Here is a 15,100-nt window from a genome sequence, read left to right on the forward strand (position 1 = left end):
TGACTTTTTTTGTCCGATTTTGACGCCTTACTATACTATGACGTTTTTTATGACATTTTGAGGTCAAAAATTTTTCTGACTTTTTTTGTCCGAAAAAAACGCCATACTATACTATGACTTTTTTATGACATTTTGAGGTCAAAAAAATGTTGGACTTTTTTTGTCCAAAAAAAAACGCCATACTATACTATGACGTTTTTTATGAAATTTTGAGGTCAAAAATTTTTCTGACTTTTTTTGTCCGAAAAAACGCCATACTATACTATGACGTTTTTTATGAAATTTTGAGGTCAAAAATTTTTCTGACTTTTTTTGTCCGATTTTGACGCCATACTATACTATGACGTTTTTTATGACATTTTGAGGTCAAAAAATTTTTCGACTTTTTTTGCCCGAAAAAAACGCCTTACTATACTATGACGTTTTTTATGACATTTTGAGGTCAAAAATTTTTCTGACTTTTTTTGTCCGAAAAAAACGCCATACTATACTAAGACTTTTTTATGACATTTTGAGGTCAAAAAAATTTTTGACTTTTTTTGCCCGAAAAAAACGCCATACTATACTATGACGTTTTTTATGAAATTTTGAGGTCAAAAAAATTTTTGACTTTTTTTGTCCAAAAAAAACGCCATACTATACTATGACGTTTTTTATGACATTTTGAGGTAAAAAAATTTTTGGACTTTTTTTGCCCGAAAAAAACGCCATACTATACTATGACGTTTTTTATGAAATTTTGAGGTCAAAAAAAATTTTGACTTTTTTTGTCCGATTTTGACGCCTTACTATACTATGACGTTTTTTATGACATTTTGAGGTCAAAAAAATTTTTGACTTTTTTTGTCCGATTTTGACGCCTTACTATACTATGACGTTTTTTATGACATTTTGAGGTCAAAAATTTTTCTGACTTTTTTTGTCCGAAAAAAACGCCATACTATACTATGACTTTTTTATGACATTTTGAGGTCAAAAAAATGTTGGACTTTTTTTGTCCAAAAAAAACGCCATACTATACTATGACGTTTTTTATGAAATTTTGAGGTCAAAAATTTTTCTGACTTTTTTTGTCCGAAAAAACGCCATACTATACTATGACGTTTTTTATGAAATTTTGAGGTCAAAAATTTTTCTGACTTTTTTTGTCCGATTTTGACGCCATACTATACTATGACGTTTTTTATGACATTTTGAGGTCAAAAAATTTTTCGACTTTTTTTGCCCGAAAAAAACGCCTTACTATACTATGACGTTTTTTATGACATTTTGAGGTCAAAAATTTTTCTGACTTTTTTTGTCCGAAAAAAACGCCATACTATACTAAGACTTTTTTATGACATTTTGAGGTCAAAAAAATTTTGGAGTCTTTTTGTCCGAAAAAAACGCCATACTATACTATGACGTTTTTTATGACATTTTGAGGTCAAAAAATTTTTTGACTTTTTTTGCCGGAAAAAAACGCCATACTATACTATGACGTTTTTTATGAAATTTTGAGGTCAAAAAATTTTTTGACTTTTTTTGTCAAAAAAAAACACCATACTATACTATGACGTTTTTTATGACATTTTGAGGTCAAAAATTTTTTGGACTTTTTTTGTCCGATTTTGACGCCATACTATACTGTCACGTTTTTTATGACATTTTGAGGTCAAAAAATTTTTCGACTTTTTTTGCCCGAAAAAAACGCCTTACTATACTATGACGTTTTTTATGACATTTTGAGGTCAAAAATTTTTTGGACTTTTTTTGTCCGAAAAAAACGCCATACTATACTATGACGTTTTTTATGACATTTTGAGGTCAAAAAATTTTTCGACTTTTTTTGCCCGAAAAAAACGCCTTACTATACTATGACGTTTTTTATGACATTTTGAGGTCAAAAATTTTTCTGTCTTTTTTTGTCCGAAAAAAACGCCATACTATACTAAGACTTTTTTATGACATTTTGAGGTCAAAAAAATTTTGGACTCTTTTTGTCCGAAAAAAACGCCATACTATACTATGACGTTTTTTATGACATTTTGAGGTCAAAAAATTTTTCGACTTTTTTTGCCCGAAAAAAATGCCTTACTATACTATGACGTTTTTTATGACATTTTGAGGTCAAAAAAATTTTTGACTTTTTTTGTCCGATTTTGACGCCTTACTATACTATGACGTTTTTTATGACATTTTGAGGTCAAAAAATTTTTCGACTTTTTTTGCCCGAAAAAAACGCCATACTAGACTATGACGCTTTTTATGACATTTTGAGGTCAAACAAATTTTTGACTTTTTTTGCCCGAAAAAAACGCCATACTATACTATGACGTTTTTTATGACATTTTGAGGTCAAAAAATTTTTGGACTTTTTTTGCCCGAAAAAAACGCCATACTGTACTATGACGTTTTTTATGACATTTTGAGGTCAAAAATTTTTTTGACTTTTTTTGCCCGAAAAAAACGCCATACTATACTATGACGTTTTTTATGACATTTTGAGGTCAAAACATTTTTTGACTTTTTTTGCCCGAAAAAAACGCCATACTATACTATGACGTTTTTTATGACATTTTGAGGTCAAAAAATTTTTTGACTTTTTTTGGCCGAAAAAAACGCCATACTATACTATGACGTTTTTTATGACATTTTGAGGTAAAAAAAAATGTTGACTTTTTTTGTCCGATTTTGACGCCTTACTATACTATGACGTTTTTTATGACATTTTGAGGTTCAGAAAAAATTTTGACTTTTTTTGGCCGATTTTGACGCCTTACTATACTATGACGTTCTTTATGACATTTTGAGGTCCGAAAAAATTTGGACTTTTTTTGCCCGATTTTGACGCCTTACTATACTATGACCATTTTTATGACATTTTGAGGCCGTTCTAAAAAATGACTTTTTTAGACATATTTTGAGGCCTTACTATACTATGACCTTTTTTATGACATTTTGAGGCCTTACTAAAGTATGACTTTTTTTGGCATATTTTGACACCATACCGCGTATGACGTCTGTTATGAAACTTGGAGGCCTTACTAAAGTATGACTTTTTTTGGCATATTTTGATACCTTAGTATACTATGAGGTGTTTCATGACATTTTGAGGTCTTACTAAAATCTGACTTTTTTTGGCATATTTTTACGCCTTACGGCCATATGACACTTTTTATGACATAATATACTATAATTATTATCATTATCGTAATTTTTGTCATTAATATGACAATAATGTTTTTTTTCTAACATTTTAATATATTTTATTAATATGAAGTAATAATGATTGTTTCAGTTAAATAATAGGCTAGAAATACATTTCCCCCCACAACTCCACCAAACCCTGCAGCTCCACCTAAAACCTCTCTATCTGAAACAGTCATCCACCACTTCTTGTAACAAATATTAAATATAATATAAAAATTCTTAACATCACTTTCGATAGTAATTTCAAAGAGTAATTTCAGAGATTTTAGCATTTTTCTGCTTGTAATTTGTTTTATCCAATTGCATGAATTTTAATGCTTAAGCACTTTTTTATATAAGCACTTAGTCATCCCAATCCCAACTCTAAACCCTAATGCTAACCCTATCCCAACCCTAATCCTGAAGACAAACCCTGAAGTGAAACTGAAAAGCACAATGGGAAATCTCTTGGAAGAGGGAAAAAGTAAAAAGAAAACTCCCACAACAAAAGAGTTTGTTTTCTTTTATTAATAATAGAAAATACTCAAAAAGGCTCTACATGGCAAATGTGGCTCAGTGGGTCTCACACCCACTAATCAAGACCTTGCATGATAGCTTACTGACACTGGTGTGTGAGATGTAAATTGTAAAGAGCTTTGGATAACAGTGCTAATTAAATGAAGCCTTCACGCAACCATTCTAACATGGAAAGATGATATGAACACAAAGTAGTGCAACTTAAAAAAAAACATCATGCCTTGAAAGCTGCCACCTGGTTAGCTCAGTTGGTAGAGCACAAGACTCAATATCTTGGGGTTGTGAGTTCGAACACCACTTCCCATTTTTGCACATTTGAAACTGTAGTCACATAGATATATTTAAAGCACAGCTACATCCCTGCATCCCTGAGAGTGAAAGACCAATGCTTTTTGAACTTGAGCTCAAAAGACACAGAGAAAAGTCTGACATAAAAGAGGGAGATATCAATATATCTCCCATAATTCACTAGAGGACATTTTGACACTGAGGGACAATCTCCAGTCATAATGTGTTTGTCCTGACACTGATGAGTTGCTTTTTTTAGACTTGAAACTATACTATACTGCACTAAATGCAGCAGAAACTACAGGCGTATAAGGATGACTGAAAGGACATAAGGTGGCAGATAAAAGAAGGAACATTGTACCCAGTCAGAGATTGTCACTGAGCCCTCAACTGCTTTCTAAAAGCATGTTTAACTCCCTTTATGCAATGGTGAAGTCCAAGTCATGTGTCCAAAGCCTCAGCAGATTTCAGTCCAATCTCAGAGTGATTAGCCAGGCTTTTCATTCTATCCTTAGCTTCCCATGTATCTGATTAGCAGGTAGGCCCGCTTCTGGAGGGAGGCTTTTGAACTGCTTTCTCGTTTCTCTGCTTGCAAGAGCGCTTGTGTTTCTGTGGGAGTTTACATCTTACTTTCTGTGGCTTTGGATCTTTTCATTTTCAGTTTGGTTCTTTTATCCTCTGGATTATGATTGCGGACCATGTGAGTATACACATTTAATCTGCACAGCCAAGCTGCTCTATATCTTTGCACGTTAAATGCAAAAACAGATACTAATAACTGCAACAATGCTGCAAACTGCATTTGCAAAAGATCAAATTAAATTAGAATTTAAGATATGCTGTGCAGTGCTTTGCAATTTGTAATTTGTTCATGTGAAGGATACAATAGTCCATGTTAAACTGGATGAACTCAGGCTGGCCTGTGTGCAGGATGTGATTTTTATTTTCCTTGTTTGAACTCTTTTAGGAGCCTCAGTTGGCAAACATGACACCTTAGGGATAAATAGCATTATGTTAGGGATCCAAGGCCACATATGTTTCCTGGTTCTGCTGAATAAAGAAAAATACTTTTTGCATTTGTAATCCACTGAGTAGAAACAGACACTTCATTTGCTTAGCAGCAGCTAATTTGCAGAATACTGGTCTCAGCCGAGTACACCCTACATTATGGTGAGTTATTTTCACATGTAAGCATATACCTTCCATGTACCTTTAACTATTTACCCAAACCCTATATCTAAAATTTTATTTTTACATATAAGTTGCCTTTCTTATCAGCACCAGTGCATGTTTGTAATTTATATCCAATTTTATGCAGTGGCTTTTTCATAGGTTGTAACACGTATGAACAATGTTCATACAGAAGTATAGCTGGTTATACGGGGCTATTTTACTGTAGGATATAAATTATATGATTTACATTATAACATTAACTGATAGAAGACTGTATTCCTCTGATCTCAGTTAAGTGAAATAGAATTCACCTTCATAATCCTGTATTATGGTGCAGAGAATAACCCTTTCTACTCAAGTTATATTCTAAGATTATGAAAATGCCTCTGCAGGCTATAAATGGGCATAGGTTCAACTCAAGACTTAAAGACCAAGACTGGCAACATGACATAAGAATATTTGCAGCAGTCAATTTCTCACTTATGCTGCCAGAATGTTCAGCTTGATGTTCAGCTACACTTCCTGCTTGTCTATAACATTGCTAATACAAGAACAAGGCCGACAGCCAAACCTGTTCTTTATAAGTGTCAGTCAAGCTTAGCCCATTTTTTTAGTCACAGAATTTGACTCATTTTCATGTGCATTTCATAGTGGGATTGCATCCCTTCCCATCAAGCAACAATGAGTTATCCTTACCTCTTTGTATTGTGTCAGTAAGAATACATGGTGCTTATTGCAGATATCTATGCTTTTTATAGGTAATCCTTGCATTATTAATTGCAGGAAAAGCTGGCTAAGAATGTATTTTATCCAGAGACAGTGACAGTCACTGAGGTAATGTCCACTTTCACTGTTAGCAAAGACTTAAGCTCGTTATTTAAAGTCACTTGGAGGATTTATTTGTGGCTATATCCTCATTATCCCTGTCTTCATTTAAACTTTGATCTTCACAGCAGTCTGTACATGTGGAACAACCTTGTCACGCGTATCCCTTTTTAAAATACATAGTAGATACTAGCAGGGTATGAGATTATAACAGCTGCCATAAAGGAAATAAATGTATTGTTAGACTGGATATTTATGTCTGCACAGCTAAAAATATTCATAAATTTGTTTAAAACATAGAAAGTATATGAAAAGGTGTACTTGAGTTTGCTGGTCTATGACCTGATCCCAAAGAAATGACTGTCCACAAGCTAAATGTCAATAAATACTCTTCGTAATTAAGGGAGAAAGATATCTATAAGTACCAAGAATTTCTGTCTCAACATATGTCTGGTTAGCGGCAAAATACCTTCAAGAACAAAACAGCAAATCCAGTCACCTTTGACTTAGTACATCTAGACACAAGACAGCATTATACTGATTACACCCACAGCCTTAAAGTCCTACGTCTCTTTGTAAGGATTTTCTTTTTCGGACAAGCCTTATGTCAACGCTCATCAAACATGTTTAGGTGCTACTTTAGACTTAAGTACTTTAGCAAAGAAGCTGAGAAGCCATGCTGGGTTACCAGGAAAAGTGTGACTGGAAGTTAACTGCCCGCAGGTTAGCCAAGGATAAAGAGTTGTATGTAAAGAAAATGTTTTTGTTTCTTTTGCCACTTTTTCTGAAACATGAGCAGATAAAACAACACTCTTTTTTTTCCTTTAACCTGTTCTAGTTTATCACTTCTTGTTTTATATTGTCTTTCAGCCTGAGATGAATGGGAGCCATGCAGATGGGCAGTGCAATATCATCGCCTAAGCAGCACAGGAAAACCATGACAGCTCCCTGTCACTGCCCCCTTTATCTGCTCATGTGAGACCATCTTTTATCCAGTGTGGAGAGACTACCACCCAGAATGTCCTCCCACAAACGCAACTTTCAGTGCTTCAATGCTGTAGGAGGTGAAGGCTCCCACAAGTCTTCACTGCCCTTCAAGCATCACACCACTCGCCTCCCCAGGATCTCCCAACATGGCATGGTGGCCCATCATGAACCTCTGGAAGAATGCTATCTTTGCTCGGAGTACAGGCACACCCAAGCAATGGAAGCATTAGAGACACAGGTCTTACCTTTGTATCACACTCACACACCTCATCACCCCCATCACCCATATCAGTGTGTTCTCGGGAGGCCAGCCAGGCCTGAGGAGGCACCTTCAGGCCACGACCAACACATTCATCATCACAGGTACAATAAGAGGGTGATGCTGGTGAAGAACAGTGACCCGTCGTTCAGGAAGACCATCATCTTGCACCGCAGGAGTCTACGCAGTTTTGGGCTTTTCTTGGAGGAAGTTTCAGAGCTCATGCAGTACCACATCAGGAAGCTCTACACTGTGGAGGGCCGCAAGGTGAGGTCACAAACACCTGGAACTTGAATTTTGTGTTAAGATATGTTAAGTCTTCTCATTTTTTTTGCCTTGATGTTCCCTTACATAACCTGGCACAAGCTGTGTATGACATTTTATTCGTGTTCAGGAAACTTCTTTTTCCAAGAGGAAGTTTCTGTTCTTGACCCTGAGTAAATACCTTCATTTGTGTTTTAATGAACTGACAAGGAAGGCTGAATCTGAAACGAACATCAGTACTATGAGTTCTCTTTGTCTACATTCATTCATTCAAGTATCCTAAAAAGTATGTTTGTTTAAAGTGTTGTTACAAATTGCTGTTATTGCCTGAAATCGAAAACCAGAGTGAGAGAGAGGCCTCTAGTGATGGAGCTGATTCCCTTTCCTTAGTAGTCTATCACATTCTATTCACTTATCTCTTAACTGCATTTTAATGAGCTGGATTTCCTGAACAGTAAAGTCTACTTCATGCTCTAAAAGCCCATATAAGATGTACAGAAACACCCATCACCTGATTGTGCACGTTTTATGTGTGCACACAAGTCATACAATACAACATCGGTTTCATTTAGCTTCAACTGGGTATTTTGTTATAATCTAAGTCCAAACATTTGGAGTGGGATAAACATTTGGAGTGTGTGCATGAGGGAATGAAACAGGGATATTCCCTCACACATGCATTCAGATTGTGGGTATCTCTCCCCATTAATCTTGGTCAAATCAGAGCTATTTTTGAGGGAGGAGAAACAGGTCAACGTTGAAACTCCACTCCCCTAGTTTGATACTAGAGGCGTCTCAACAGTGGTAATTAATTATCTTCACCTGAGCTTTGTGTGACCATGGATGAAGCCATTCATCTGCCTTTACCAGCAGTGGATTTAAAATTCAAAACTGCACAGTCATCAAACCGACTGCTCAGAAGCAAAATAAAATCAACAAAGCTCTCAATATTTTAGTCTATATGTTTTTTTTTTTTTGAGTTTCATCGCTGTCAGTAAAGAACAGAAGCACCAGTATTCAATATTAAGTGTCATGAAAATATGAATTGCTGTACAGAGCACTTCACCATTTCACCAAGGCTACAAGAAACAAAAGGGATGAGAAAGTTTGAAAAAATGTAATGAACACAGGTAGAATAGACTTTTGGCACTTAAGCCCAGCAGGAAGCAGATCCCCGTGGGAAGCGATTTTGATGATTAGAAGCTTCCCATGTGTAGGAAGCCCCCCTGGAGCCCAGACAATGATGGTAGTGATGAGAATGGGCTCGGGGTTTGCACCGTCCTCTTGGGAGCCTTCAGTGAAGAGGTTTTGATTGGAGATGACCAGCAACCAAAGTTGAGGTGATGGAGGGGTGGAGGTGGGTTGTTGAAGGTAGCATTGTTGAACTGACAGCTGAATGACAGCAGAGAAGGAGAGCACATTTAAAGTTTGATAGTTAAGCTTCATGTATATAATTAACTTCAAAAGTGTAATCCGAAAACATTTCACTGTGTTTGCTTGTTTGTAACATTTAATCAACTACTTTCACACACTCCAAGCTCGCATTAATGCTGAGCAATACCCAGTGCTCCAACAAGTGACAATGGTGGCAAGAATGCACTGTCATCTGCTGAGGTTTCCCAGAGATCATCCTGGATTAGGACAGTTATCTTGTCTTGACTCACTGCTTGACTCAGAGCCTTCTTTTACAGGGATTTAGAGCACTCAGTTGCACAGATGAGGGGACAATGCCTTGACCCAATTAACATATGCTCATTCTAACACTTGTTTCTTAAATGTTTCCCTATAAACATTTTCTAGTTGCTATAGTACAAGATGTTTGGCAAAAGAACAGGCATTTGCTAAAATCATGACCACAAACTAATATCAGACTGATACATTTATAGTTTTAAAACCTGATAATTGGACATTTTCATATTTAAATTTTAATAATAATATAAACCTAATAATTGATGTTTTTTGAGTTGTACACAGTGACACGGAAAGCGGCTAGAGAAGCTCAAATTTTGGTTACATGAGCTGCAATAAGTGACAAGTTCTGCAGCTCACCAGTGCATCTGCATTAAATCCTCACTATGACCACAGTTATGCATAAATATGCATAAGGGCATGTCTTATACAACTATATTGGAAACACAAGGCACCAGCAAATATGTAGTTTGCATAAATGCAGTAGCTCTTACTAAGGCCAGATTTATGAAGTACTGTTAGAACTGTGGTAAAATTGCACCATACTTAAAGGTTGATTATTAAGTATGACAGAAGATCTGCACTAGATATGACTAAATCTACTTTGTAAATCTTCTGCAGTCAGTTTGCTTAAACCTACAGTGCCCAGAACGTCTGATAAGGACTGATTTTTGTGGTCTAGCAGTATCTCTGTAAGAGAGACAAATGTGTCTCATGCATAAAATGAAATGAGAGGATGGGTTTGTCTTAAATTGCAATTTTATGTCAAAACAATGTCAGCCACAAAATCTACCTCGTAAAATTCTCAATCTACTTCAAAGTATTTCATGTCCAAGGCTGCTTCAAATCAAAGGTACCTGTAATCACAGTAAACAAACTCACTCTTAATTTCTTTTTTTTCTGTTTCAGATTGACAATGTTCAGAGTCTCATCCAGTGTCCCAGTGTCCTTGTCTGTGTGGGACCTGAGCCTTCTCATCCCTCCATCGTGGAGAATTTTAGGAAAACATCTGACGACAAACTTCCCAAGCTGAGTGTGAAGTCACGCTCCAGTGGCTGCACTGAAGGACACGAGGGTAGGAGAAATGGTTTATTTCTGACACAATTTCTGATCCGATATGTTTATTAATTATTTGTTTTATTCTAAGTTATTCATGTCAAGTAATTTCATAGTAAAATGAAGTGCCACTTATACTATATCTCAAGGATTATTGTTTTGTAATTATATTTTGTACAACACAAGAAAAAGAGACCTAATACCAACTTATTTTGTCCTTATTTTTGTCCTTTGTCTTCTTGTCTCTATGTCTTGATGCTAAACCAAGGACTAACAAAGAAAAGTGTCATCACTCCAAAACTAGAATCTGACAATAGATCGAACAGGCAGTCAGTGTCATCTGACAAGTCATTACCAGATGGAACTGACTCTCCAGATAATGTGGATTCATGCCCACCCACTGGTGATGGACTGAGAGATGATGATATAGAGAAACGGGTTCGCGTTAATAAAGATGGCAGTTTGTCTATGGAAATGAAAGTACGCTTCCGGCTACAAAATGATGAAACATTACACTGGTCAACAGAAGTAAAAAAGACATCAGGCAGGACCTGTGAATACCTCCAAGGACACAACAACCAATATTTTGCACAGGTCAGTGATAGAAGCTATTCAGAATCTGAAAATGTCTCTGCTGCTGAGCAAGATGAGGGTTACATCACCAGGCGCTATCAAAGACATACAGAGGAGCCTCACTGTCCTCACTGCTGCAGCCACTGCCGGGATTATGACATCTGGAAAAATGTCCCAGGGACACATGGAGCAAGTCGCTACGTTCGAACATCCAGCTCAAGTGCATCCTCACATGCAATGGTCTCTAGAAAGACAGTGGTTGAAAGGCAAACTATGTCTAGATCAAGTGAAGAGCATGCAGAACTAGTGGTGGAGAAAGAAACATATGTGAAGCAGACTATTGAAGCAGCTGAAACTGTAGAGTACTGCACCATCAGGAGTGGGACCTGCTCACCAAAGTGCAGTGTGCAATCTCCCGCACTGGACAACTGTGAGGTGTGTGCTGATGGCTCCCCAAGTGATCAGGTCAAAACATCAGAGCAAGAAGATCAAACAGGATCTGCTCTTAGTCCTTCCTCTGAAATGTTAATGAACCATGAGGAGGATCAAAACGATGAGGATGATGATGTCCCATCAAGTCCACCAAGAGGATCTTCTGAGTGTCCTGAACAGGAAGAGACCACTGGAAGTTCAGTGTTAGATAAAGGATCACTGAGCCCTACAAACAGAGCATCCAATACATCACTGCGTTCTAGCAAGTCAAGAAAATCCAAAACTTCACACACATGTCATTGCGGAGTATCAGATGTTCCTGAGAATGATACAAAAGGACAAATCAAGGCCCAAGTTGAGGAAGAAAGTGAGATACAAAAAGATCAATCAAGTGCCATGTCTGTTGAATCAAATGCCTCTGGCAGCCCAAATAACTCTGAAGAAATACAGAACACACAGTCTCAAGATATAGAGGAGAGAAGATCCAAAAGTGCCATGTCAGTTAAATCAAATGCCTCAACAAAATCCAAATCACATGATGACAAAGACACACAAGTAAGAGCTTTAAGTAGCATGTCTGTTAAATCTTCTAAATCTGAAAAATCACTGAAGTCAGAAGTGGCAGCTGAACAACATAAATCAGAGGAGGATGCTGATGAAGAAAGAGCATTAAGTTCCATGTCTTCAAAATCCAAAGGCTCTATTAAATCTAAGGGATCTAGAGTTGTTTCTCTCCCAGATAAAGAACAAGATGAGGAGGAAACTCAGCAAAGGACATCTAGGGCTACATCTGCTACATCACATGCCTCTGCAGAATCCAAAGAATCAGAGGCATCTGCAGAGAAAGGCATTCAAAACCTAGCTGAAGAAAATGAGAATGAAACTGAACAGAGAGCACAAAGTGCAATGTCAGCGAGGTCAAATGTTTCTGCAAAATCTAAAACATCCAGAACTTCTGAAGCTCCAACTAAAGAAGATTCAGAGGAAAAATCTGAAGGGAGTGCACATTCTCCTATATCATTAAAGTCAAAAGATGGTGACGAAAACATTAAGGAAGAGGAAGAAGCTGAAGAGAATGGAGAAGGTCAAGACAGAGTGCCAAGTGTCATGTCATCCAAATCAAATACCTCTGCAAGATCCACACATTCGAAAGCATCAAAGCTTCATGATGAAGAACATGCTATGGAAGATACTCAAGAAGGTCTTGAAAATGCAGATGAACATAAAGAATTAAACTCAGAGGAAAATCAACACAGAGCACCGAGCACTGTGTCAGAGAAATCAAATACATCTGAACAATCTACTGAGGAAAACCAGGTTGAGAATAAAGAAAGTGAAAGAGCACTGAGTGCAATGTCTGCTAGATCTAACAAGTCTGATGTATCTGCAGCATCTAGAAAGTCAAAGGGCTGTGAGGAAATTAGTAAAGTAAATGCTGATGATGTAGAAGGACCACTGGAGAGAGCAATCAGTGCAATGTCAGCTAAGTCTAATGCATCTGAAGGCAGACCACAAAGCAAAATGTCTGTCAAATCAGCAAATTCAGTGAAGTCAAACATTTCAGCAAAATCTAGCAAATCTAAATCTTATGATGTTCCTAATATAGAAAGTGATGACAATCATGACAATGAAAATGATGTACAGCAAACTGAAGAAAGAGCAGTAAGCTGCAATGATGAGACTGAGGAAACACCAAACGCCTCCGATGTTTCAGCTGAGGAAAATCCTGTCAAACATGATGAAGTTGAAGAGACGGCATCTAGTGCCATGTCAGAAATATCAGTCAAATCAAAATCATCTGCAATATCCAGCAAGTCCAAAGCCGCTAACGTCAGGTCTGACAACGATGAGGAAATTGCAGAAAGAGCACCAAGTGCAATGTCAGCAAAATCTGTTGTGTCAAAAGCCTCAGCAGTATCTACAAAATCAAAAGCTACTGAGGCTCTTCCCAAAGATAATGGGGATATTTCTGATGAAGGGGATACTGCACAGGAAATCAGTGAAAGATCAGCAAGTTGCATGTCACATAAATCAGCCAAGTCAAACATTTCAGCAAGATCAAGCAAGTCAAAATGCTGTGATGGATCAGATGGAGAAAATATTACTAAATCTGAGGAAGAGAGGGCAGCTAGTGCACTGTCAGTGAAATCAGCTCAGTCAAATGTGTCAGTCAAATCTGCCAAATCAACTCTGTCAAATATTTCTGCCAAATCTAATCTGTCAAAACCCAATGATGTTTCAGGTGAAGAAAATTCAGCAGAACATGGAGAAAGGGCTCCAAGCAATATGTCAACTAAATCTGCTAAATCTGCAAAGTCAAATGCTTCAGCAATGTCCAAGAAATCAAGAGGTTCTGCTATTCCTTCTGAAAATTGTGGCAATGTCTCTGAAGAAATTAGGAAGACTGAAGGGAGAGCAACAAGTTCAATGTCAGCCAAGTCGGTTGAGTCAAGCATTTCTGCGAGATCTGATCATCGACCAGCTGAAGAAGGCTTTGAGAGCCCTGGTGAAGGAAATGATGAAGAGCAAACTGAAGAAAGAGCAGCAAGCAGCATGTCAGCCAAATCTGTCCAGTCACATGTTTCTGAAAGGTCTTTTAAGTCTGCAGAGAGAGCACCTAGTGCTCTCTCAGCAAAGTCAACGAAGTCACATGCTTCTGCAAAATCGAAAAAATCTACTGTTTCTGAAGCTCATTCTACCAAAACCACTGGCATTCCCTGTGAAGGAGATAATGAAGAGGAAACTCAACACAGAGCACAGAGTGCAATGTCAACCAAATCCACAAAGTCAAAAGGACAGGGTGGGCCGGCTGAAGAAAATATATCTGATCATGAAGAACATGCAGAAAGAGCCCCAAGTAAAATGTCTGTCAGATCAGTAAAATCAGCAAAGTCAAGTGTTTCTATAGTATCTAAAAGATCTCAAGTTCCCTTGGATGACAATGTTGACAATCCTGATGAAAGAATTGTTGAAGGGGAGAGTGAAGGGAGAGCAATGAGCTCAATGTCAGCCCAGTCAGCCCGGTCAAATGTTTCTGCTAAATTATATAAGTCAAAATGTTCTACTGATGTGCGAGCTAAAGAACAGTCTGAGACACCTGATGAAGAAAACAATGAAGAGCAAACTGAAGAAAGAGCAGCAAGCAGCATGTCAGCCAAATCAGTCCAGTCTCATGTTTCTGAAGTACCAGTTAAGTCTGCAGAGAGAGCACCAAGTGCTTTGTCAGTCAAATCAGCAAAGTCACACGCTTCCACAAAATCTATCAAATCAGTTACTTCTGACGTTCATTCTGCCATAACTACCTGCATTCCTGATGAAGGTGCTGATGAAGAGGAAAATCAAGACAGGGCACATAGTGCAATGTCAGCCAAATCGGCAAAGTCTACTATTTCTACTAAATCTACAAAGTCAAAAGGACAGGATGGTCCAACTGAAGAAAATACATCTGACCACGAGGAACATGAAGAGAGAGCTCCAAGCAAGATGTCTGCCAGATCAGCAAAATCAGCAAAGTCAAATGTGTCTGCAGTATCTAAGAAATCAAAAGCTCCTGACATTCCTTCTGACCACAATGCTGATATTTCTAAAAATGTAAATGAAGAAGAGCACAATGAAAGCAGATCAGTAAGTTCAATGTCAATCCATTCAGTCAAGTCAAATGTTTCTGCAAGATCAAGTAGGTCAAAATGCTCAGCTGATGTTCAAGCTGAAGAAAGCACTGCCAGACCTAAGTCACATACTTCTACAGTATCTATGAAATCAAATTCTTCTAAAGTTCCTCCTGATGCTAATACTCCTGAGGGGAGAAATAACGAAGAAGAAGCTCAAAACAGAGCAGAGAGTGCA

The 15,100-nt window shown here is 37.5% G+C and overlaps 1 protein-coding gene across 1 annotated transcript in view; it reads right to left on the reverse strand.

Moving 5' to 3' along the window:
• Positions 1 to 8,811: 8,811 nt before the first annotated feature.
• The window catches only part of si:dkey-71h2.2 (low density lipoprotein receptor adapter protein 1), a 103,840-nt gene continuing 97,551 nt past the window's right edge, over positions 8,812 to 15,100 (reverse strand). Inside the window, exon 10 of the transcript XR_005896435.1 lies at positions 8,812 to 8,896. The gene's annotated coding sequence lies outside the window, so the exon portion shown is untranslated. The remainder of the gene's footprint in view (positions 8,897 to 15,100) is intronic.

Source organism: Toxotes jaculatrix, chromosome 19 (genome assembly GCF_017976425.1).
Source record: "Toxotes jaculatrix isolate fToxJac2 chromosome 19, fToxJac2.pri, whole genome shotgun sequence".
Lineage (NCBI taxonomy): Eukaryota > Metazoa > Chordata > Actinopteri > Toxotidae > Toxotes > Toxotes jaculatrix.